A 25,600-nucleotide genomic window follows, 5' to 3' on the forward strand; every position below is an offset into this window, starting at 1 on the left:
AGAAAGCGACCCACGGATCCAGTTTGCTCCTCAGCGCACTATTCTCCTAACCCCTCACCAGCCCTTGTCAGTATCTTTCAAGCTCATTTTGCTTCCAAGGACCACGTTCTTGTAGTTTTAATCCTCGGGTGAGGCAGCCTTGTCTTTCTTCTGACAGATGGGCTGTACCAATTTGAAAATGTGATCTGTATCAAAGTCAGCTGTGAGGCTCCTGGAACTGGTGGGAGGATGGATACATAAAGTCCTGTTAATAAATAAACACACAGACATCAAGGCTACTGGCTGTCGTAGTAACGAGACTTTATGCTTTCCTGGTTTCTGTCATCTTCAGGACTGAAAGCACTTAATGAATTAGTCTCGCTTGCAGTCCTCCTGGAGAAAAATACTGCTGTGTCTACAAGGAGCAGTCAGGGTAACCAGCCGGAGGTCAGTCACCCTTGGGAACATTGCCAGCCATGTCCCTAGAGCAGCTTTGTTTGTTGTTTATTTCTTATTGTAAAAGTAATAACTGTGTATTATAAATTTTTAAAATATAATACATAAGTCAAAAGACAAAAGTTAAAATCTCCTGTAACTGTTCGCTTGGAGATAAGACCTGTTGACTGTTTCCTGTACAGTCATACTGACATATACCCACATGCTTACTAGAATTATACTGCGTACATGCCATTTTATAATTTAGCTACAGATCATATGTATTTTTTCATGTCAAATATGTTTCTACATCATTCTTAAAAAAATTTTGGCCATACCCCAAGGCATGTGGGACCTTAGTTCTCCGACCAGGTATTGAGCCAGCAGCCCTTGCATCGGAAGGTGGAGTCTTAACCACTGGACTACAAGGGAAGTCCCTACGTCATTTTAAGTGGCTGCTAGTTTACCAAGGAATCTTCTAATTAGTAAACATTTCTGTCATATTAGTTATTTTACCTGTGATGATAATCTTGTGCTCTCTTTTTAGGATTCTTTTTCTTGTGAATGAGGGCACATGGTTTGTGGAAGAGAGTGGGTTTGGTAAAAGTCACTTGGAGTGGCAGAAGCTGAGTACAGCTAGGACACCTGGGAGCTGCTGTGGGGAACTCTGTGGGACACAGAATATGAGAGGAACTTTGAGAGGTCTTAAGCAGAGCTAGACTTTAGAGAGAGTGCTCTGGTAGCAAGCGGGGGATGCACTGGAGGAGACTAGATCGGAAGCTGGAGAGCGCACGCCTCCCATCTGCTCCTGTTCTCACCTCAAGACCCAAAGGTTAATTCATGGTCAGGCTCTTGCCGACCCCTGCAGCCTCCTCTCTCCCCCGCCCCTGCCCTGGTTTTTATGCTTCCGCCCTTCCATGCATACTTTGCATCCTCTGGGTTTCCGCTGGGTCGTGCTAGGCCTGGCATGCCTGTTCCCCACCCACCACTTCACTTGGTTAACTTATTTTTTGTGAGTCAGTTTAGTTGTTTCGTTGTCCCTTCCTCCAGTCCTCCCCTGACTCTTCTCCTCCCCCTAGACTGGGTTACCTCCCGCTCCACAAACCTCCATGCTTCGAGAGTCACGGCACCTCCACACTCTGGAATCGTATTGTGTGTCTCTTGCCCTACTAGACTTTGGGCTGCCTGGACGAGTGTCTTACTCACTGGGCATGCAGCGGGCACTCAACAAATGCTACTGAATAAAGGCAAGGTGGCTCCTGCACCAGTACTGCCAACCCTTGGATGTGACCAGAATATGTGAGGCACCAGGAACAGGCAAGGCAGATGCCAAATCCATCCACACCTCTCCATCTCCACGGCCCTGATCCAGGCCACCCCCAGTCTCTTGCCTGGGACCGCTGGCATCATTTCCCAACTGGCTGCCACTCAGCAGACAGATAATCTTCAGACATTAACCTGTGCATATCTCTTGCCTACTTAAAACACTGCACAAATATTTGGGGGTACTCTTAGCACACCATGGTTTATAAGGCTTTCATAATCTAGCTCCTGCCTACTTCTCCTCTTTCATCTTGCATCACTTTTCCCTTTGGTTCCTAGGCCCCAGTCAATAAGCCTTTTTTTTTTTTCCTGTTCTTCAAACAGCAAAAGCCTTTTGTTCAGCCCCTTATTCCTCATGTGACTGGCTCTTTCTCATCCCCCTTCAGTTCAGTTCAGTTCAGTAGCTCAGTTGTGTCCGACTCTTTGTGACCCCATGGACTGCAGCACCCCAGGCCTCCCTGTCCATCACCAACTCCCAGAGTTCACCCAAACTCATGTCCATTGAGTCAGTGATGCCATCCAACCATCTCATCCTCTGTCGTCCCAGTCTCCTCCCGCTTTCAATCTTTCCCAGCATCAGGGTTTTTTCAAATGAGTCAGTTATTCACATCAGGAGGCCAAAGTATTGGAGTTTCAGCTTCAGCATCAGTCCTTCCAATGAATATTCAGGACTGATTTCCTTTAGGATGGACTGGTTGGATTTCCTTGCTGTCGAAGGGACTCTCAAGAGTCTTCTCCAACACCACAGTTCAAAAGCATCAATCCTTCAGCGCTCATCTTTCTTTGTGATCCAACTCTCACATCCATACATGACTACCAGAAAAACCATAGCTTTGACTAGACAGACTTTTGTTGGCAAAGTAATGTCTCTGCTTTTTAATATGCTGTCTAGGTTGGTCACAACTTTTCTTCCAAGGAGCAAGCATCTTTTAATTTCATGGCTGCAGTCACCATCTGCAGTAATTTTGGAGCCCTCCCCCCTACCCCCCGGCAAAAAGTCTGTCACTGTTTCCACTGTTTCCCCATCTTGCCATGAAGCGATGGGACCAGATGCCATGATCTCAGTTTTCTGAATGTTGAGTTTTAAGCCAACTTTTTCACTCTCCTCTTTCACTTTCATCAACAGGCTCTTTAGTTTCTCATCCCCCTTAAGCGTTACTTAACTTCTGCTTAAGCAATACTTCATTAATGAGGCCTTGATTCATATAATCAAACCTAAAGTCTCCTTTCATTCTCTATCATGGTATCTGCTAATTTTTTTTTTCAGAGCATCTTTATACTTTGTATTTTTCTTTTTGTGATCAATTATTTGATAATAATTTTATCCTTTTATCCTTTCAGCGGGGAAGGAGCAATGTTTTGGCCTCAAGGGGACATTTGACAACGTCTGTTCGTCTTTTTGGTTGTCACAATTAGGGGAGAGATTGCTATAAGCATCTAATGGGTAGAGGACAGGGATGCTGCTAAACACAACAGTGCACAGGAAAGCTGCCCGCAGTAAAGAGTTATCAGGCCGTCAACCGCGATGAGATGGAGAAACACTGGTCTCGACTATAGGTTTCACAAAGGCAGGGACCTTGCCTGCCTTGTTCACCATGGTATCTCAGCACCTGGCCCAGTGTCTGATACACAGTAAGCCTCAATCCGGAAAAACAACGGGTAGGACCCATGATGACCAATCAGTACTGGTGTCCAGAGCAGCCCTGGGCTGGGAAGAGGAGTCCCTGCTGTGCCAACATTACCCCTTTGGTTGCTGGACTGTGGGGAAATCTGGGAGTCTTAAGAGAGGGGCTAAAGAAGGCAATGGCACCCCACTCTAGTACTCTTGCCTGGAAAATCCCATGGACGGAGGAGCCTGGCGGGCTGCAGTCCATGGGGTCGCACAGAGTCAGACACGACTGAGTGACTTCACTTTCACTTTTCACTTTCATGCATTGGAGAAGGAAATGGCAACCCACGCCAGTGTTCTTGCCTGGAGAATCCCAGGGACGGCGGAGCCTGGTGGGCTGCCGTCTATGGGGTCGCACAGAGTCAGACACGACTGAAGCGACTTAGCACCAGAGCAGCCCCAGAGGTGGGGGACTCAAGGAATTCCAGAAAGGAATAGGAAAAGTATATAAAAAGGAAAGTATATCAAATAAAAGTATATAAAAACTATAATGACCTGCACGGCTCTATCAATAAATGCCTGCTAAAAGTCAGGATGATGGGTAGACAAAAGGCCAGGAACACCAGTGAAGTTAGTGAGCTGAAGAAGGAAAGCGACTAGAAGAACTATTTACAGCGTCTACATAGTCATACAGTCCTGTAGCCTCACACTTACTCAAACTCACCTAGTGAGAGGAGGCATGGGGAGCAGCTAAAGCATGAGCAGACCTGAAGATGGGGTTAAGGAGAGTGTTAGCCTTTTTTTTTTTTTTCTGTTGTTTTTCTCTTAAACTATTAAAAGAGTTCTATCTGTTTCAGAGAAACTGCAACCTTTTGCCCTCAAATAGTTGAGTAAAATGTGCTGTGTGTGTTCAGTTGCTCAGCTGTATCTGACTCTTTGTGAACCCAGGGACCATAGCCCATTAGGCTCCTCTGTCCATGGAATTCTCCAGGCAAGAAACTAGAGTGGGTTGCCATGCCCTCCTCCAGAGAATCTTCCTAACCCAGGGATCAAACCTGTGTCTCTTACGCCTCCTGCGTTGGCAGGTGGGTTCTTTACCACTGGTGCCACCTGGGAAGCACTTTTAGTAAAATACCTTTATTTATTTATTTTGGCTGTGATGGGTGTCTGTTGCTGCACGTGAGCTTGCTCTAGTTGCGGCAAGCGGGGGGTTCCCATTGCAGAGGCTGTTCCTGTTGCTGAGCCTGGGCTCTAGAGTGCAGGCTTTAGTAGTTGTGGCTCAGGGGCTTAGGTACGCGGTGGCACGTGGGAGCTTCCCAGACCAGGAATCAAGTCCATGTCCCCTGCACCGGCGGGTGGATTTTTAACCACTGGACCACCAGGCAAGTCTGTAAAATATCTTCTTTTAGATTCAAAAAGATCCAGAAGATACAGTTACTATTTGTCTGACAGGAGGGAAATATTTGGGAAGATGACCTGGATTAAGGAAAGCTCTGACATCCAGATAAGCGTTCTTTCTCAAGGCAAAGCAGCATGTGCTCTGATCCAGGCTTTGTTAACAGAGACAGACAGAAAGAAAATACTACAAGAAGCATTCTCAACCAACCTACCTTTTCCCATATGACCTTTCAATTAACAAGGCATTAAGAGTCCAATAACAATACCAACATCTGTGGAACCATATCACTTGGTGCTCAGAACTCTCTTGCAGCATGACAGTATGACCTTGAAGCTATATACCTGGGCTGAATGTTCCTTGAGTTTCAGACTCACACTGCCAAGTGGCTCCTAGACTCTGTATGCTTAGCTATTCCACAGGAATCTCTGATTCGAATGTTCCCAAACAGGCCTTATGGTTTTACCTGCTCTTCTCTGCAAAGTGTTTCCTCTTGCATTTCTCCTCCTAATTAATGGTACCACCATCTAACTGGACCTCCCTGGTGGCTCAGATGGTAAAGAATCTGCCTGCAATGCAGGAGACCCGAGTTCAACCCCTGGGTGGGGAAGATCCCCTAGAGGAGGGCAGGGCAACCCACTCCAGTATTCTCGCCTGGAGAATCCCATGGACAGAGGAGCCTGGCGGGCTATGACTAAGGGGACACAGCTGAGCAATAAAGCACACGTGCACCATCTACCCAGTCCCCATGCCTAGTAACTTGTAAGTGATCCCAATCTCTCCCTCACATCTGATCACCAAATCTTATCCATTTTTGCCTTAACTATTTCTAAAGTATGTGCCTTCTTCATCTTTTTATTACCATTGTCTTCATTTGGCTCCTCCTTTTTTTTTTTTAATTTTTTTTATTTAAGGATAATTGCTTTACAGAATTTTGTTGTTTTCTGTCAAACCTCAACATAATCAGTCATAGGTTGACATATATCCACTCCCTTTTGAACCTCCCTTCCTTCTCCGTGTTTGGCTCCTCATGTTTTTAGGTTGTCCTGCATGGCTTGTGGGATCTCAGTTCCCTAAACAAGGATTGAACCTGGGCCACAGTAGTGAAAGCATGGAATCCGAACCATGAGGCTACCAGGGAACTCACAAAACATCTATTCTTGATGCCCGCTCAGAACTTGCCATTTCATCAACATAGACAAATGAGACCCACATCTGTCTCCACCTAAAGAAGCCTACAAACTCTCCATTTCCAAATCAGAGGTCTTCATCGATTTCCTCTATTGAATTTCCTATCTTTGTGAATGGCACCACCACTTCTCAAGCCTCCTCCCTCATCCAAAAATTGGAAGATTTTTTCCAGATTCCTTGTTTTTGTTTGAAGCAAAGTCGCTCAGTCGTGTCCGACTCTTTGCTTCCCCATGGACTGTAGCCCCCCAGGCTCCTCTGTCCATGGGATTTTCCAGGCAAGAATACTGGAGTGGGTTGCCTTTTCCTTCTCCAGGGGATCTTCTCAACCCAGGGACTGAACCCAGGTCTCCGGCCTTGCAGGCAGATGCTTTACCATCTGAGCCACCAACTCTTGACTAGATAGCTCAATGCCCGTACCTCCTTTCCTGACTGTCTGGACACAGCCTCTTACTATTGCTCTTAATACTCCGGGTATACCAGTCTGACTTTTCTAATTAGAGTGATTCTTGAGGGCATGGACCATGTCTGGTAGTTTTCTGAATCCTCCAATGTGCCCAGCACAGCCTAGGTACAGAGTGGATGCCCAACAAAGCATTGCCGTAAGTTGGCAATGAAACCCATCTGCCAAGAGAAGGCAGGTGTTGAACAGCCAGAACCTTGAGATGAGGGAGGCAGTTTGCCCAACTCCTTTGCTCCAGTGGGAGGACAAGACCTCAGCAAAGAGACTGGAAATGTTCTTTGAGCAGTTGGGAAAGGGACTCCACCAAGGACAATATCTTGGCTTGTGGAGTTATCATGCCCACTCAGCTGATTTCTGAGATCTTGAATCTGTGGGTGCCCATCTGTAGTGTTGCACGGTGTCCTCCAGCAGTGGCCTGGAGCCTTGGAAATATATCCTGTTTTATGATGGCTGCCTCATCTTGGACACAAGCAACAGTTAAAATCTTCCATGAGTCTATTCTGCTCTCCAGGAGTCTAGAGTGTTTGATTTCCATTATCTTGCAAAAAAACCATTATTCCTTTGTGATCTCTATGCTATTTGATTATTCTTCACTCTATTCCCTGCCCCATCACTGATGCTCCCTCACTCACTGAGGACTTTAGCAATTGTCTCCTCATCATCTAAGCTTCCGCCATCATCCCAGAAAGTTGCAACATGTACGAAGATGACCTCTCTAACAGCCTAGCCTCAAATTTCCATGACTTCCTTAATGCCAATGGTTTTTAATTTCTTTTTACTCATGCACTAAGGTGACCGTACCTCAGACCCGTGTCACTGAAACTCGTTCTCTGATCAGCCCTCACCTCAACTACCACTACTGTCTCCTGGCCAATCACTCTGCCTCTATCAAAAGTCAACAGTGGCTGCACATCTCCTACTGGGGCAACTCAAGGTCCTTAGCCCAGGAGGCAGCATGCCAGGCTCCATCCAGTCTCTCAACTCATCTTCATAATCTAACATTTCCTTTTCTTACATTACTGGATTATATGCGGCTTCCAGTTCCTCCTGCCATCTCTTGAGACTCCTGGGCCTCCTTCGGCCTGCAAGGCCTCCTTCCTTGTCTGCAAAGATGTTCCCTTCTTGTCTGCAAAGACTTGCATCCTCACGTTCTAGCTCAACACTACCTGTTCTGGAAAGGCTTCCCTGCCTTGTCTGGGCACAGCTATGGGCTCTTTCTCCTGTGCTCCCAGCATGTGACACAGTCATTATAACATTTATCTGATCAGATTAATAGGAGGAGAGCAGGAACCATTCCTATTCATCTCTATCCCAGTCTGGATGCAGGCCTGATGCGAAGCTGGCTTCAATAGACATTCTGAAAGGAATGAAGGAATGAGTTCTGCACATGCTCTGTCCTCTGGATATGAATGAGGTTGGAGAAGACTGGGCTCTTGAATTAATTGAACTTCTTCTCTTTTCACCCTGGCCCTGTGCCCTACCCATATGATTAAATCCCCTAATAGAATCTGCCCTGGCTAAGCACCATGTACAAATCCCTCAGCGTTAAGCAAGTAGAAAAGCTTCCAAGTGCTTGGAGAAGAAAGAGATGGGTGCCTCAGAGATGGGATATGAGACAAGCGGAGACGGACAGGTGGCCATCTACCTCTGAGCTACTAACTACCTGGGAGTATTGATGACTATTTCAAATAAAACCAATTACCATGCTAGCCACTGTTCAGCACTGTGCTAGCCACTGACAGTGAGGATAAAAGTTAAAAGAGTAGCTTGCATTTACTGACCACTTTCTATGTGCCAGGCGCAACTCTATGGAGGAGGCATCATGGTTATTATCCTTATCCTACAGGTAAGAAAACAGGCTCAAGGTCACACAGCTAATAAGCTTCGACACGATCCTCTTTCTCTACTGTCATCACCCTTTCTCTCTTCACTGTCCTCATCACGCCCATTCTAAAAGAATGCCCTTCTCCCGTCTCCCCTCTACCCACTCTTTCTTCTCATTATCAATGGCAACATCCTCATCTTGCCACCAGCACTCACAAGCATTCTAACACCCACTCTTATCCTACCCTCCCCCTCTCCAGTTACCTCCAAGAGCGGCCCCTCTCCATCCCAAGGCCAGTCCCTCCACCTGCACATTCAGCGCTGTCCTCTCATCTTCTTAGGAACCTCACATTATGAATTATCCTTCCTGCAACGCCTAACTCCTCCATTCAACTGGCCCCTTTCCATTGGCATTTAAACGTGCTCAACTGCCTCCTCCTAAACTATGAAACTACCCTCTCTCTCCATCACAGCCAAACACTTGGAAAGACGTTTATATAAGCTGTGTCCATTTCCTCACTTTCCACTTTTTCCTCCATCAACTACAATCTGACTTTTGTTTATCACATCACTGAAGTTCTTGCTTAAGATCACTTATGATCTCCATGTTTCTAAAGCCAATGGACCTTTATTGGTGCTCATGTTAACTCACTTCCCAGCAGCACCTCTGCTTTCTCTTTTCTTCAGGAAACACCCTGCTTTTGGCTTTCATGAAGTTTTCACCTCCTGGTTTTTGTCCTATCTCTCTGGATCATCCTTCTCTGTTTACTTTTCAGAATCATCCTACTCTACTCGAAGTTAGTTCCAGACCTTCTCTCTGAGCCCATCTTCAGTCCCTAGGCAGCCTCATCCATGCCATGGTTTCTATGACCCCCAGATGTTGATGACTTACAAGAGGCGTATTTCCTGCCCAGACTTCTCAAACCTCCTGCTTCAGATGATTCAAAGGCTTCTCAAGTACAGCACGGTTGAGGTTGAACTCATGATGTTTGCCCTGAAGTCTTGTCCTCCCCCACTATATCCTGTCTCAGGGAATGGTACCACCGTCCACCACACAAAACTGGGAGCCTAGGACTTATCCACAATACTTTCCTCTCAATGCTCACATCCAAACCACCACTTCCCGTTCCTTTTACCCTCTAGACCTCTCAAATCTGCCTACTTCTCTCCATGTCTACTACATACATCCCAGTCTAAACAACTGTCATCTTTCACCTGGACTACTTCACGAGTCTCCTGATTGATCTCACTGGATATACTCTTGACCACTTCAAACAGACGATCCACATTTTGCAACCAGAGAGATCTCTTTGAAATGGGAAATCTGACTATGTCGCCCTCCTGCTTCAGTGACTACCCACTCCTTTAGAAACATCAAATCCTTACCTGTGGCCAATCAGACTCTGCATGTTCTAACCCCTTTCTGCCTCTCTTGATCACCTCATATGCTTGTCCCTCTCTCTCTCTGCACCCCAACCCACTGGCCTTTGGCATCTTAACATACCATGTTCCCTGTAGCCACAGCCTTTCTCCATTTCTAGAACACTCTCTCCCAGTTCCCAAAGTCCCCTCACATCCTTAACTCCTGCTCACTCTTCAGGTTTCAGCTCAATCAGCATTCCCTCAGGATGACTTCCCAGGTCCTCCTTGAGTGGCCTCAGACCATCCATGAGACCCTGTTATAATGTACCATGTGCCTTTAGTGACGGTGGCTTAGTTGCTAAGTTGTGTCTGACTCTTGCAGCCCGTGGACTATAGCCTGTCAGGCTCCTCTGCCAATGGGATTTCCCAGGCAAGAATGCTGGAGTGGGTTGCTATTTCCTCCTCCAGGGGATCTTTCTGAACCAGGGATTGAACTCAGGTCTCTGGCACTGCAGGTGGATTCTTTATGACTGAGCCACCAGGGAGCTCACCATGTACCTCTACTTTATAGCTTTTATCACCATGTGACTTTATACTGCCCTTGTGAAAATCTGTTCTCTCCCAATGACTTCAAGCTCCATGGGGACTGGGGCTTTGACTGTTTTGGTTTTTCTCCCCACTCAACATGGCATCTGGTCCCATCACTTCATGGCAAATAGATGGGGAAACAGTGACAGACCTTTTTGGGAGGGGGGGCTCCAAAATCACTGCAGATGCTGACTGCAGCCATGAAATTAAAAGACACTTGCTTCTTGGAAGAAAAGTTATGACCAACCTAGATAGCATATTAAAAAGCAGAGACATTACTTTGCCAACAAAGGTTTATCTAGTCAAAGCTATGGTTTTTCCAGTAGTCATGTATGGATGTGAGAGTTGGACTGTAAAGGAAGCTGGGCACTGAAGAATTGATGCTTTTGAACTGTGGTGTTGCAGAAGAGTCTTGAGAGTCCTTTGGACTGCAAGGAGATCCAACCAGTCAATCCTAAGGAAATCAGTCCTGAATATTTATTGGAAGGACTGATGCTGAAGCTGAAACTCCAATACTTTGGCCACATAATGTGAAGAACTGACTCATTAGAAAAGACCCTGATGCTGGTGAAGATTGAAGGCAGGAGGAGAAGGGGACAACAGAGGGTGAGATGGTTGGATGGCATCACCAACTCAATGGACATGAGTTTGAGCAAACTCTGAGAGTTGGTGATGGACAGGGAAGCCTGGTGTGCTGCAGTCCATGGGCTCGCAGAGTTGGACATGACTGAGCGACTGAACTGAACATGGTATCCCGTGACATTCAATAAATACTTGTTCACATCTCGAAAATGCGATCCTCACTTTTCAACTCAACTCTAACTAGCTTCTGGCTGCGTCACTCCTCCGAAATTGCCCTTGTTAAAGTCATCCACCACCTTCGAACTGCCAAAACCACGCTCCCGTGGAGGCCTGATGTTCTACCAGCTGGACTGAGGGTTTCCTGCACTAAAATAGAAACCTGGCAGTCATTCCTCAATTCTCAGGGAGAAAAAATGAGCTGACAGAATATTCTCAATTTAAAGTTTTTGTTTCAGAAAGTTTTCTTACAATGTGACACCTACGATTCTGTGCCTGTGACAGAGTCTGGCATAGGATGCTCTCGGATTTAGTTCAAAATTATACATTCAGCCATTTTACTATATAAATATTTCATGGGGTTCTTTAAAGAGCACCATGATTCCCATGGGTTTTGCTACATGAACAAGTATTTTAGACCCACTGAAAGTTTTTAGCTTTCTGATTTGTTCTCTTGGAGGTATCCCATACAATTTATCAGGTTGGTTATTCATTTTAGCAACTAGCCTCTCCCATTGCCCTTCGTCCCTATTTTTATATTTATCACCTGTTCCTATGATCTCCTCCATGTACTTCAAGTTCCTGGAGGGTACAGGGACCATGACTTTTCCTTTTCTTTCCCCCTTTCTCTTTTTCTCTCACTCCCTCCTTCCCTTTCCTTCCCTCTCTCTCTCTTCCTCTCTCCCCCATTCCTACTCCTCCCCAGTGATCCCAGCATATGGCCCAGGCACATGGATCATATTTGTTGAATGAAGGAATAAACGGATGACTGAATAAATGAATAAACAAAATAGTGAGACAGAACCTACATCCTTGGTCCCAGTACTCTTCCTTCTATGCTCTGCTGCCTCCCAATTGAACAACTCAGTGACACAGCGGTGTGATACAACAGAAACGTAAATTTCACATATGGAAAATACCAGCCACTGTATTTTCTTTAAAGTACAATGAATCTGATACAAACCTATTATAGCTTTACAAGTCTTGTCCTTGTGAGCTTCACTTCTAATATCTAATCCATCATCGAGCCCTGTTGATTTTACCACCAAAAAAGAACAACAACAACAAAAAATCATAGTAGGCACCTATTTAATGGGGATATAGAGTTTTATTCTCTAAGTATCTGAAAATGCTATGTGCCTGAGGCAGAAGTTGGGTAAATCATGATGTTTTACTGATATGAGTGTATCTCTGAACATTCCACATTCTATCATAATCCTGTGCCTTTGCCCAAGCTGTTCTCTTAGCCACTTCTGCCCTTTCTCCTGAGCTTATCTGTCAAAATCATACTTCACCTTCAAGGCTCGGTTCAAAACTCACCTCCTCCAAAAAGACCTTCATAATCTATCAGAATTACCATGGCAGCCTGACTCACCCTAGCCCCTGCATGTGACAGCATGTCGCCTGTTCCTCTGCTTGGCGTTGACTTCTTTGGTCTGCAAAATCCTGCTGCTGACATGAATGTTTCTCTCCCAGATTGCCTTGCAGGCAACCTAGATCTGGGGACAAGGCTGTGCTCACCTTTCTGTCTCCTCAGAAAACAATAGGCATTTTCTGAATTGAAGTGTGTTAGGCTGATCATCCACTACTCGTACGTATGTAAATAGCATCTTTGTGTTTGTCATAAGGTGACTTTTTGAAAATATCCACAGATGGGGTATCTGGCTTTCCCGCCTTCTGGCTGGCTCCTGACCGCCTTAGCTGAGACTCCCATCCAGCTTCTTGCTCTCACCCCTATTGGCAACTGCAGCATAGAGAAGGAGCCTGTGTGCTCCAGAATTTATCTGCAGAAAAATTCAAGCTGCTTCTTTTTGAAGTGGAATGGGAGTCAGAGGTGAGCCCTAGCCAGTGAGCTGCGTGGGAGAATAAAGGTTTGCAGTGAGCAAGCCTCTCAGCTCTCAGGCTGTTGTTGTTGGTTTTTTTTTTTTTTCCAAACAGCAGACAGACTCCCAGCACAGATCTAGGGCTCAGGGGCCACTCTGCTCATCTCCCTCCTTGACTGCAGACCTTGGGCCTCCCAAGCACATCCTCACAGCCCTCCACACCACTGGTATCTGAACTAAAGCAGAGACAATCCCTCCTCCTCCCTCCATCCCCGGGGAACATCGCAGTCGCAGTCCACTCAGCCCAGCCCTAATGCACACCCAGAGACAGAAACAAGAGAGATGAAAATCCAAACCAAGAGCGCTGACTGCTTTGTCCCTGAACCCTGCTTTATACAAACCTATCCAGCCTGCACAGATTCCAGCTCATCCATCAAAGCGTGGAATGCTCAGCCACATGCTGTTATAACCCAAACTGAGTCTGCAAGCGCTTCTGTGATGCCGCTATGCCTGTGTTGCAGGTTACCGTGCAGAGATCGGAAAAGCCATTGAAAGGAGAGCATAAAGTTGTCGTCGCTTGATGGCAAAGGGTTTTCACGTGTACCTGATCAAGAGGTTAAATGAGATAATGTAGGCAGAGCTCTCAGCAGAGTAACTGAACAGAGAGAGCTCCCAATGAAAGCTTCCCACCTAACAGTGCAGGAGGGCCTCTTCTCATGTGATTAGAAGCAAGCTTTTCTTCCACTGGTTCTGCTATTCAACAGCCTGTCCTACCTGAAGGAGGGAAGTCAGTGCCTAATACCTGCCCCCAACCACCTTCGTGCATCTAATGGCTTCCAGGCTGCATGGGGGGAAAAACTGAGCTGTGCATCTGTGCAGATGGGGAGCACCCAAAGGGGCTTCTGGGGACACATTGATTGATGCACGGACAACTGCATCAATATCTTTCCTTCCTCTTCTGGGTCTATAATACATTCCTAGATCCCAGAACAATTTTCAAAACTTTTCTTTCAAGCGTATCTCCCTTCCTCTCCTTTCTGAGGTCCAAATGCAACACCAGAAACAGACCTCTTCTGCCCTTTCTGAAGTCCAACCACAGTGTTCCTCCCCTCCCTTTAATGTTATCCAGGTGCTGATGCTTTATCCTGTATAGAGGAACAATCGGGCAGTACCATCCTGAGAGCTCTCCCAGGTGGCTCAGTGGTAAATAATCCACCTGCCAATGCAGGAGATGTGGGTTCAATCCCTGTATCAGGATGATCCCCTAGAGGAGGAAATGGCAAATCACTCCAGTATTTTCGCCTGGGAAAACCCATGGACAGAGGAGGCTGGTGGGCTACAGTCTATGGAGTCCCAAAGAGTCGGACACGACTTAGAGACTAAACAACAACAAATATGGCAGTAAAAAGGATAGTTGGTATTTCTTCGTGTTGTTTTCAAGGCTGGAGATATCCTATCTCCCCTACCTAGTTCAGAGAGGCTAAAACACCTCTCATCCCAACTTTCCAAGCAAAGCCTGCCTGAAGTCAAAGGAATTTTAGATGGCCCAGAGCCTATGGGCCCTGTGTGGTCTCACAGCACTTTTGCTTTTATCCGAAAGGGAACCAAGCAACCCTAGGGGGAATATTGCCCCACCCTGTTCAGCTGGAGAAGAGCTTGAGGGACTATGTCAGACACAGGGCAAGGAAAGAGGTTTTTATTAAGAATAGTTGATGCATTCACATGATTCAAAAGTAAAAATGTATAAGAGAGTTTACAGGGCCACTCTCCCTGGAGGCAACAGGTATTATTAGCTTTTGTATATATGGTTATGCAAATACAAGCAAATATCTTGAACTGCTTCTTCTTTCTTCTCTTTTATAGTGTGAACAGTAGCTTATTATATACACCCTATGCATGTTTTCCACTTAGCCCCTATCTTGAAAACTGTCCTATATCAGTTATATATTAATAGTAAGCTTCCTAAATTTTTTTTTTAATGGATGAACAGAACAGTATTCCACTATCTGGAAGTACTACAAGTCCCCCTTTAATGAGCATGTAGGTTGTTCTTTCATTGTTCAAACAATACTACAATGGATACATGTCTATGTGGCCACATGCAAGAACAAGGGCAAATTAGATTCTTAAAGTTGGAATCACTGAGTCAGATGGCATGGGCATTACTAATATTGATAAATGCGTCTAAAATGCTCTCCAAAGGAGTACTACCAGTTTACTCTTTGACCAGCAATGTATGAAACTGCCTGTTTTCTCAGAACCTCATCAGCAGTTTATCCATCTTTTTGATGTTTGCTAACTGAATGGTAAATAAATGTCATCGCAGTTTATACTTTACATATTAAAGAAATTAATCTGTTTTGTATGAGTTAAATGCCTGAGTTCTAGAGGGAGAAAAGAGCATCCAGTTTTACCAGGACAGCACGTCCTCTGAAGTCTAATGGGGTCACAAACATCCCTTGGACCTACAAATAACAGTCTTTATTCACAACGTTCTGTATTTTCAGCTCCCACATGTGTGTCTGTTCTTAGGGGGAGGAGAGTTGCCCTGTGGAAGGAGCAGAGACAGAATCAGACAGACCTGGGTTCCAGGCACAGCTTTGCCACTGACGAGCTTTACAATCTTAGCAAATTGCTTAACCTTTCCTAAATATGAAATTTCATATTTCCATGAAATATGGGGATCATAATACTGATCTTTTGCAAAGCCTTATCACTGGTACACAGAAGGTAGTTAGCAAACAGCAGCAGCTTTCATTAGTGTTAATAACCATCAGGCCAGATTCTAAACCTCAGGGCACTTTTCACAATTGACAGGACCTGAACTGCCCACCCGGGGAAAAGGCTCTTTTGTTAAATGGCCACCCAGAGGATTCCCAACTCCCTCCTGTAAGTCACCCCAGGCTCCTTCCAAAGTCAGCAGGAGAGCTCACTAAAATCCCCTTCAGGGCCTCTGGGTGAGGGGTGGGCTGTTTCTGTGCCAGGCTCCTCTGCTGCCAGATGACGTTTGTATTCAGGCTGAGGGCTCTCTGGTCTAGGCAGAGCTCATTTCCAATTACAGATGGGCAAGTCAGAGACAAAACAGAGATCCTTGAGCAAAACATGAAGGACTTGCTCTCATCAGCAGCACAGCCCCATCTTGGCCTCCCCAAACACTGTTTTTGATGAGGTCAACTACATGCAGATTTCTAGCTTTGGCAGGAATCTCAGTGATGTTTACAGCTGGGCTTCTATCTATGCATATAATACCCCTTCCTCCCAAGGAACTTGAGACTTTTCCCATTCAAGGTCCTGTCTCATTTCATTACCCCCAACCCCTAGCATGGCAGGAATTATGACAGTGAGGGAACTGTGAGGAGGACCCTGCTGCTGATGTCTAATGCCCCGGCTGAACCTCAGGAAACCACATGAGTGCCGACCTGAACCTACATGTCTGTATTCTGTTGGCTTAGATCTCCTGCGTGGGAGCTGGACCCTCCTGGGAGACGTCTGAGAAATTACAGTTGCTTTCAGAGAATGTTCCTTTGCTCTTTCCTCCCCCTAGGTCCAACTCTGTCAGTCTGAAGGAAAGGGGCAAGATTCAAATGTGATTTCAAGTACATTCATTAGTACAGAAATAAAGCGGCCTTTCGCACCCCCCACCCCCGCCCAAGACTCCAGATGCCAGCGGATCGCAGACAAAGTGAACTTGCTGCATCTGGAGTCCAACATCGTTTGTCTCTCACACGGTATAAAACGTGCCGACCCACGGGAGGTGGTGGTGGCGGGGGGTGGGGAGACCTGGCAGAGCACAGAGATCAGACTGTGTAGACCGCGACCCGTGTCAGTTACACTGCAGCCTCCTTAGGATCGCAGCGGAGTCCTGCTAGTGGAAACCACCTTCCCCGCAACCCAGGTCCTCCCGGTCCGCAGCAGGGCGGATTGGAAAGGACGAAAGAAAGTGCCTCAGCTGATTACGGGGGCCCCCAGGCTGCGCGCTGGACACCGGCCCCCCCGATCCGCATCTCCGCCACATTAAAGTAGTTGGAGCAAACTTGCAGGGCCCCAGAGAAAAGCAATGCCCAGATGAGGCAGAAAAGCATGGATGGTGTAAATAGCCCAAAGACACCGACAGAGAAGACAGCTCTCCACCCCTGCCCTCCTTCGCCGCCTTGGGAGGCGCAGAGCAGCCAGGAAGCCCTCCAACCCGGCGCTGAGGGTCTCGCACGCGCCGCGCTGGGCGCTCTACTCGCCCATCTCAGCCGGACTTCCAAGTTACTGGAGCGCGAGCAGCAGAATGGGGGGAATCACCCCGACACTGCTTTCCGCTCACCTCGGGATTTCTCTCTCCGAGCCAAACCCTCCTCCCGGCCGCTGAGCCGAGTTCCAATGTGGCCGGCGCCTCCAGTCAGACCTGCCGCGCCCTCCTGCCCGCGCGCTGTCCGAGGGATGCGGGGCTGGACGCCCGCCCTGGGCCCCAGGACGAGGCGAACAGAGGGCCCGGGTGACAGTCCGATTTTTCTGTCTCCGAGGCAGGCAGTCAGCCCCCGGCAATCCTGGACCGGCGAGGCCGAACAGGCTTCGCGAACGCACCTCCGCCCGACTTATTTTGAAAAACTTCAGGAAAACCATCAGCACATCAAGCCCAAATTGCAAGGCTGGCCCGGGGGCGCCCGCGCGCTCGGACCCACCCGGCCGCGCCGGACGGACAGTTCCCACCCACCCCGGGTCCTCAGTCCCCGCCCCGAGCCCCGCTCACTCACGCGCGCCGGGCCAGACCTCGCGGCCGGCCGTGTCGCGGGCCGGGGCAGCCGCATGGTCCCGGGGAGCTCGCGTGCGCCAAGGCGCAGCAGCCGCGTCCGTTTGGGGGTCCCGCCCGGCGGAAAGCGCCGCGGAGCAGGTCGGCGAGGCCAAGCCGAGGCGGGCGGCGGACGTGCGGCCGCGGGCAGGGACCCGGCAAGGCCCGCCCCGGGGCGGGGACCGCAGGACCCGGGGGCCTGGCCACGAGGCCGGAGACATTCCCCCCCCCCACCCCCCACCCCCACCTCCCCGGAGAGAGCTGCTCTGGCGCCGAGCGGGAGAGGCGAGCGGGTGCCCAGAGCCAGCAGGGCATGGCCACGGCCAAGGCCAAGATAGGGATGGGCAGAGGGCGGCGATCCAGGGGCGCGCTTACCGGGCTTCAGAGGCGCCTTCGAAAGTACGCGCTAGCCGGGCGCATCCCGGCGCAAAGCCGGGCGCCCCGCGTGGTCCTCCGCCCGCCGCGAGCCCTCCCTTCTGCCTCCTTCGGGGAACCTCGGCTTGGATTAACGCCTTACTCTTTACCTCTGCTGAGCGGCTCCGCTCCGGCAGCGGCTCCGGGGTTGGGCTCCCACGGGGTCTGCGCGTGTCCTTCCGGGCGCCCCGGGCTGGAGAGGCCCACGTGAGGCTCCTCCGCCCTCCCCGGCGCTCGGAGGACTGGCCCTGCCCGGAGCCGAGAACCTCATCGCCCCTCCAGGTGCTGGCACTAGGGGCAGGTGCCGAGCGTCCTGATTGGCGCTGGCCCGCATCCTGGGAGAATCCCCTGCTAGAGAGGCTGCCTGCTCCAGGGCGAAGGGAAGAGATGGAACAGCGCAGGTGGTTGCCTTCCAAAGAGGCTTCCCTGCCTTTTTGCCTAAAAAAAAAGGAAACTGGAGTGGGGCGCCTTAGGAAGACTGGCTCAGAGGACTTGGTATGCTACGTACAGATTGGGTCCAGCGCGGAAAACCCTGGGAGAATGACAGTCGTAAGGGCCGGGGTGTGTCGCTGTCCACTGGACTTGGCCTCGAGAGCCGCCTGAACGGCTCATTTTTCTAACTCCTAACTCCGGTCCACACTGGTCCCTGAAGCCCCAGTGACACCTGATGTCCCCGCCATTGAGGGGTACCCGGTCCTCGGGGCTGGGCAGGGAGGGAGTCAGTGTGATCAGAGTTGGGCTGGCAAGATTTGGCAGGAAAAGGCAGGGAAGAAGAAGCAGAGTTCTTCCCAACACAAGGAGAAAACGTTAAGGGTGCTCGAGACTCTCCTTAAATCATCCTCTTATAAAGTTTTTATAGAAGCTTCCCTGGTGGTTCAGAGTTAAGATAACGGGCTTCCCTGGTGGCTCAGACCGTAAAGAATCCGCCTGCAATGAGAGAGACCTGGGTTCCATCCCTGGGTTGGGAAGATTCCCAGGAGGAAGGCATGGCAACCCACCCCACTATTCTTGCCAGGAGAATCCCCATGGACAGAGGCCCCTGGCAGTCTACAGTCCTTGGGGTTGCATAGAGTCGGACACGACTGAGCGATTCAACACAGCACATAAAGCTTTTAAAGGTGCTTATGTGCTATACTTTCAGACAATGAATTTTGACATCAATAGTTCAGGAGATCTGCCTGGAGAACCTGACGGAATGAGACAGAAGGAAAGTGTCCCTTTCCAGGACTTCCAAATTTGGGAAACTTTTACCTGATTTGGTCTGTTTATCTTTCTTCTGACTCTGTTCCCGTCTTGCTTAAACTGAGGACTGGGGAGGAGAGAGGGATGGGGTCACCCGGCTTCATGCTCAAGGAGGGAGCCTTTCTGCTCCACGTCAAATGTTTTCCTCTTCTTGCCCTGGATAGCCTGGAGGATTCAAAGCCAAGGTGAACCAAATACAGTTTGGAAAAAAAAAAACAAAACAACAACTATAGTCCCTCAGCTCAAGTCCAACTTGTAACAGAGGGGAGTAAGAAATTTAGCACTTTAGAGCAAATTATATTATTCCTAAGCACTGAGAAAACAACAACAACAACATCCATAGGCAATCTACCCACTTCATCAACCTAGCAGGTCTGCCATTTCCTCAACACTCCATTTCACCCCCCTCTCTCTTGACAGGTTCTAAATTTTGACCTCAGACTCTCCTGCGCTGCCTTTTCTCACACAGTCAAACCTCACACCTACATTCCTCCGTCCTCATTTCTTCTCAAAGTCGAGACAGTGAAATACGAAGGGATGCGTTATTTTCTCATAAACAATTACACACAGAGAAAAATACACTAAACTTTGTAATAACCACCAGGACATTGCCATCAACTCAGATCCCATTGTTTTTCAAAAGTACTTCCCCCTAAAGCAACAACTATCCTAAGTGTATGGTAATTATTTCCTTATATATATTTTATAGTTTTATCAGCTTGTTACTCATCTCTAAACACTGTAGTTTAGTTTTTGAACTTTCTGTTTATGGAGCAATTTAGCATGAACATTTTGTTGTGTGTCTGGCCTCTTCTTTCACTGCATTATGTTTATGAGGTCATCTGTTTTGTTGCCTGCAGTTGTAGTTGGGTTATTACAAATAATGCTGCTAATAATGTTCTTGCATGTATCTATATATTTCCTGGCATGCAAGGGCAAACTTTTCTTTAGTGTATATATCTTGGAGTAGAATTGCTAAGCTATAGGGTATACTTACATTTAAGTCTTTCAGATAATACTAGATTGTTCTCCAAAGTGGTCATAAAGTTTACACTCCTAGCAGAGATGGATGATTGTTCCAATTGCTCTACATCCTTGCCAAAACATAACATTGTCAGACTTCTTCATTTTTGTCAACATTACTGAGATAGATACCCAGGAGAGCAATCTCTGAATTGTGTGGTAGTTGCATTTGCGTAACGGTATCAAAATTGTGATCTTCATTTCATATACCTAATTATTTGGGTTGGCCAAAAAGTTCGTTTGGATTTTTCTGTAACATCGGATGGAAAAACCCAAATGAACTTTTTGGCCAACCCAATACAAATGAGGTTGTGCACTTTTACATGTGTTTATAGACTAATCAAATTTTCTGTTTTGTTAAATGCCTTTTCAAATCTTTACTCGCCACTAGAATCCTTCAGGTTTCCCTGTAAAACCACACCTGCTTTCGCCTGGCACCCCTTCCCACCCTCCTGGAAACCGTGTGTCTATTTATCATTTCAATAAATTGTGTAATTTCAAGAATGATATACAAATAAAACTGTCCAGTACATAACCTTTTGGATTTTTTTTCCTCACTGACCATAATTCTTTGGAAAATCATGCAGGTTTATTAATTGGATGGTATGAATGTACTGTGGTTTGTTTAACCATTCACTCACCCATTGAGAGACATCTTCCCCCACCCCCCAGTTTTTTGAGCTATTATAAATAAAGCTGCTGTAAACATTTGCGCACAGGTTTTTTGGTCTAAATAGTTTTCATATTACTGAGATAGATACCCAGGAGAGCAATCTCTGAATTGTGTGGTAGTTGCATGCTTGGTTTTTTGGAACTGCCAACCTGTTTTGCAGAGGGTTGTTGTTTAGTCGCTCAGTCGTGTCTGACTCTTTGGACCCCGTGGACTGCAGCACACCAGTCTTCCCTGTCCTTCACCATCTCCTGGAGTTTGCTCAAACTCATGTCCATTGAGTCAGTGATGCCATCCAGAGTAGCTTACCATTTTTCCATTCCACTAGCAATGTATGACTGACCCCATGTCTCCAAATTCTTGCCAACATTTGGTGTTAATATTGTTCTTGAGATTTTAGCCGTTTTGATAGATCTGCAGTGATAGCGCATGGTGATTTTAATTTGCATTCTCCTACTGGCTAATGATATTGGACATCTTTCACATGCTTATATTTCCATCTGTATGTTCTCTTTGGTGAAATGTCTGTTTATATCTTTGGGGCATTTTCTAAATGGATTGTTTATTTTCTTACTGTTGAGTTTTGAGAGTTCTTCATATACTCTAGTTCCTAGTCCTTTTGTGTATGTGTGGTTTGAAAACATTTTCTCCCGTCTGTAACTTGTCTTTTCATCTTCTTTACATGGATACTTTTTTTTCCCTTTGCAGAGGAAGTGTTAAATTTTAATAAGGTCTGATTTTTCAGTTTTTCCTATTATGAGTCTTGATTACTGTAGCTATATAATAAACCTTGAAATTGGGCAGACTGATTCTACCCATATTTGTTCTTCCTATTGAAAATTGTTTTAAATCTTCTAGTTCCTTTGCCTTTCCATTTAAACTTTAGAATAATCTTCTCTGTATCTACAAAGAACCTTCCTGATATTTTGATAAGAATTAGGGAGAGAACATTCAATCTTTTCCTCATTAAGTATAAATTAGCTGTAGTTATCAACTTGGCAAATTTGCCTTCCGTTCCTATTTTTGTGAAAGTTTTTGTCACAAAAGGGGGTTGAATTTGGTCAATCATTCTTATACTGTTTATATAACCATGTGATTTTTTTTTCTTTTTAGCCTGTTAATATGGCAAATTACACTGATGATTTTTATAAATTGAGCCCGCCTTGCATCTCTGAAATGAAGCCCACTTGGTCATGGTATATAATTCTCTTTATACGTTGCTAAATTCTATTTGCTCATATTTTCTTAAGCACATTTGTGTCTATATTCATTAGATGTATTGGTCTGAAGTTTTCTTTCTTTGTATGGTGATCTAATTTTCATATCACAGTAATACTGGCTTCATTAAATGAATGGGGAAATGTTTCCTCCTTTTCCATTTTCTGGAAGAGATGATGTAGATTTGATGTCGAATCTTCTTTAGATGCTGGTAGAATTCTCTGGTGAAACTATCTGAGCCTGGAGGTTTCTTTTTTGGAAGTTTTTAAATTACAGATTTAATTTCCTTAATAGTTACAGGTTTGTTAAAATTGTCTACTTCAGTTTGGGTGAGACGTGGTACTTCATATTTTTCAAAGAATTGGCATTTCATGTAAGTTGTCAAATTTATGTGTGTTCACCATATTCCCTTGGTATCTTTTTGAAGTCTGCAGGGTCTATAGTATATTTCCTGTTTCATTCTTGAAACATTGGTGATCTGTGTTATCTCTTTTTTTCCTTCGTCAGTCTTGCTAATTTTATCGATTCCTTCAAAGAAACAACTCTTTGTTTCTTGAATTTCTCTATTTTTTTTTTCTGTTTTCAGTTTTATTTGTTTCTAATCTTGTCTTCCTTCTTAATCCTTTAGGTTTATTTTGCTCTTTTTCCTAGGTTCTTGAGGCAAAAGCTTAGATCATTGGTTCGAGACTGTCTTCTTTTCTATTTACATGCACTTAGTGAAATAAATTTTTCTCTCAGTCCTGCTTCCTCAGCATCCCATAAATTTTGATATGTTGTATTTGAACTTTTATTTTATTCAATGTTTTTTTTTAACTTCCCTTAAGAATTTCTTTTTTGATGAAATGATAATTTAGAAGTTTGTTGTTTGGTTTACAAGTGTTTGGAGATTTCCTATTATCTTTCTGTTATTGATTTCTACTTTGATTCATTGTGGTCAGCCTACTTCACTCCACATTTCCTGTCCTGGCTAGAACCTCTAGTGAAATATTGAATAGCAGTGGAAAGAGCCGACTTCCTTGTCTTGTTTTTGATCTTAGGGGGAAAGCATTCAGTCATTCACCACAAAATATGTTAGCTATGGGTTTATGCCTAGATGTCCTTTATCAGGCTGAAGAAGATACCTTTTATTCCTAGTTTGTTGAATGTTTCTTGTTTTAAAAATGAATGTTGGATTTTATCAAATGCCTTCTATAGCTATTGATGTGATAAAATGGTTTTGACTTTTATTCTGTTCAAATAGTGTATTATAGTTGTTGAGTTTTGGATGTTAAAACAATCTTGCATTCCTAGGCTAAATCTCACTTGGTCCTGCTGAATAGGAGAAGGTGATGGCTACCCACTCCAGTACTCTTGCCTGGAAAATCCCATGGATGGAGGAGCCTGGTAGGCTGCAGTCCATGGGGTCTCGAAGAGTCAGACATGACTGAACGACTTCACTTTCACTCATTGGAGAAGGAAGTGGCAACCCACTTCAATGTTCTTGCCTGGAGAACCCCAGGAACGGAGGAGCCTTGTAGGCTGCTGTCTATGGGGTCACACAGAATCAGACACAACTGAAGCGACTCAGCAGCAGCAGCCTGCTGAATAATCCATTTTATGTGTTGCTGGATTTGATTTGCTGGTATTTTGTTGAGATGTTTTGCATCTATATTCATCAGGTATATTTATCTGTAGTTTTCTTATAATGTCTTTATCTGATTTTGGTATCGGGGTAATACTGGTCTCATAGAATGAATTGAGAAATGTTCCCTCCCATTCCATTATTTTGGAAGAGTTTATGAAGGAAGAATTCATCTTTCAACAATATAAAATTCTTTAGTGAGGCTATCTGGGGCTAGGCTTTTCTTTGTGAGTAGTTTCTTAATTACTAATTAAATCACTTTATTTGTTATAGGTATATTCAGATTGTTCTATTTCTTGTGGAGTCAGTTTCAGTAGTTCACATCTTTTAAGGAATTTGTCCATTTTATCTAGGTTACCTAATTTTTTGGTATACAATTATTCATAATACTCCTTTATAATCCTTTTTATTTCTGTAATGTCAGTAGTGATTAGCTTTTATTCTTGAGTATAGTAGCTTGCCATGGGGCTGCAAAGAGTTGGAAATGACTGAGCAAATAAAACAACAAATAGTAACTTAGGTCTCCTCTCTTTTTTTCTTGAGCGGTCTAGCTCAAGTTTGGTCAATTTTGTTGATTTTTTTTCAAGTCACAGTTTTTGGCTTTGTTGATTCTCTACTGTTTTTCTATTTTATATCACACTTATTTCGACCCTAATCTTTATTATTTCCTTCTTCTTGCTTTGGATTTAGTTTGCTCTTTTTTCTAGTTTCCTAAGGTAGAAGTTTAAGTAATTGATGTGAGGTCTTTCTTCTCTGTTAATATATTGATGGCTCTTTATAGGTATGCATCTCTCCTTAGGCACTGCTCTCACTATATTCCATAAGTTTTGGTGTATTATGTTTTCATCTTCGTTCATCTCAAATTTTTAATTTTCCATTGGATTTCATCCTTGACCTATTGGTTATCTTGAAGTATGTTGTTTATTTCATATTTGTGAATTTCCCAAATTTATTTCTGTTAGTATTATCTAATTTTTTTCCATTCTGGTTAGAGAACATGTTTTCTTTGATGTCACATCTTTAAAATGTATTGAGACGTATTTTGTGACCTAATGTATGGGCTGTTCTAGAGAAGGTCATGTGCACCAGAGAAGATTGGTGTTGTGGGTGGAGCATCCTATAGGTGTATGTTACACCTAGGTGTTATATAGTTTGTTCAGGTCTTCCATATCCTTGTTGATCTTCAGTTTAGAGAACATAATGCTTAGGGAAATGTCAGACAGAGAAAGAAAAATACTACGTGATATCACTTATATGTGGAATCTAAAAATAATATAAGTGAATGTATATACAAAACAGAAATAGAGTTGCAGATACAGAACAAACTTGTGCTTACCAAAAGCAAGAGGAAAGAGAGGAGAGACAACTTAGGGGTATGGGATTAACAAACTACTAAATAGAAAATAGATAAGCAACAAGAATATACTGTATAACACAGAGAATTATGCCCATTGTCTTACAGTAACCTATATAATCTGAAAAAATACTGAATTATTATGCTGTACACCTGAAACTAATACAATATTGTAAATCAACTACTTGTTCAGTAAATTAAAAAAAATTTTTTTTTTAAAGAAACCTAGGGGACTTTCTTGGTGGTTCAGTGGTTAAGACTTAAGACTCCATATGTCCACTGCAGGGGGCATGGGTTCAGTCCCTGGTCATGGAACTAAGATTCCCACATGCCATGCACCTCACACCCCCCAAAAAAGAAAGAAACAGGGATGAAAGCTCATGTGGAGAAAGAGCGTTGCCTTTGCCATATACTATTCATGAGAAATGAGTCACCAAATCCAGCCCACACCCGAGTATAAGTGCACGTCCATTCACTCTACCCTAGAGTGTAA

At 45.3% G+C, this 25,600-nt stretch overlaps 1 protein-coding gene across 5 annotated transcripts in view; it reads right to left on the reverse strand.

The window, feature by feature from the left end:
• The window catches only part of FAM163A (family with sequence similarity 163 member A), a 99,494-nt gene extending 81,262 nt beyond the window's left edge, over positions 1-18,232 (reverse strand). The window contains exon 1 of one of the 5 annotated variants that reach the window (XM_006048577.4): positions 18,090-18,232. The gene's annotated coding sequence lies outside the window, so the exon portion shown is untranslated. The other 4 variants (XM_044942782.2, XM_025285548.3, XM_006048579.4 and 1 more) reach the window with 4 other exon arrangements.
• Between the last annotated feature and the right edge of the window lie 7,368 nt (positions 18,233-25,600).

Source organism: Bubalus bubalis, chromosome 5 (genome assembly GCF_019923935.1).
Source record: "Bubalus bubalis isolate 160015118507 breed Murrah chromosome 5, NDDB_SH_1, whole genome shotgun sequence".
Taxonomy (NCBI): domain Eukaryota; kingdom Metazoa; phylum Chordata; class Mammalia; order Artiodactyla; family Bovidae; genus Bubalus; species Bubalus bubalis.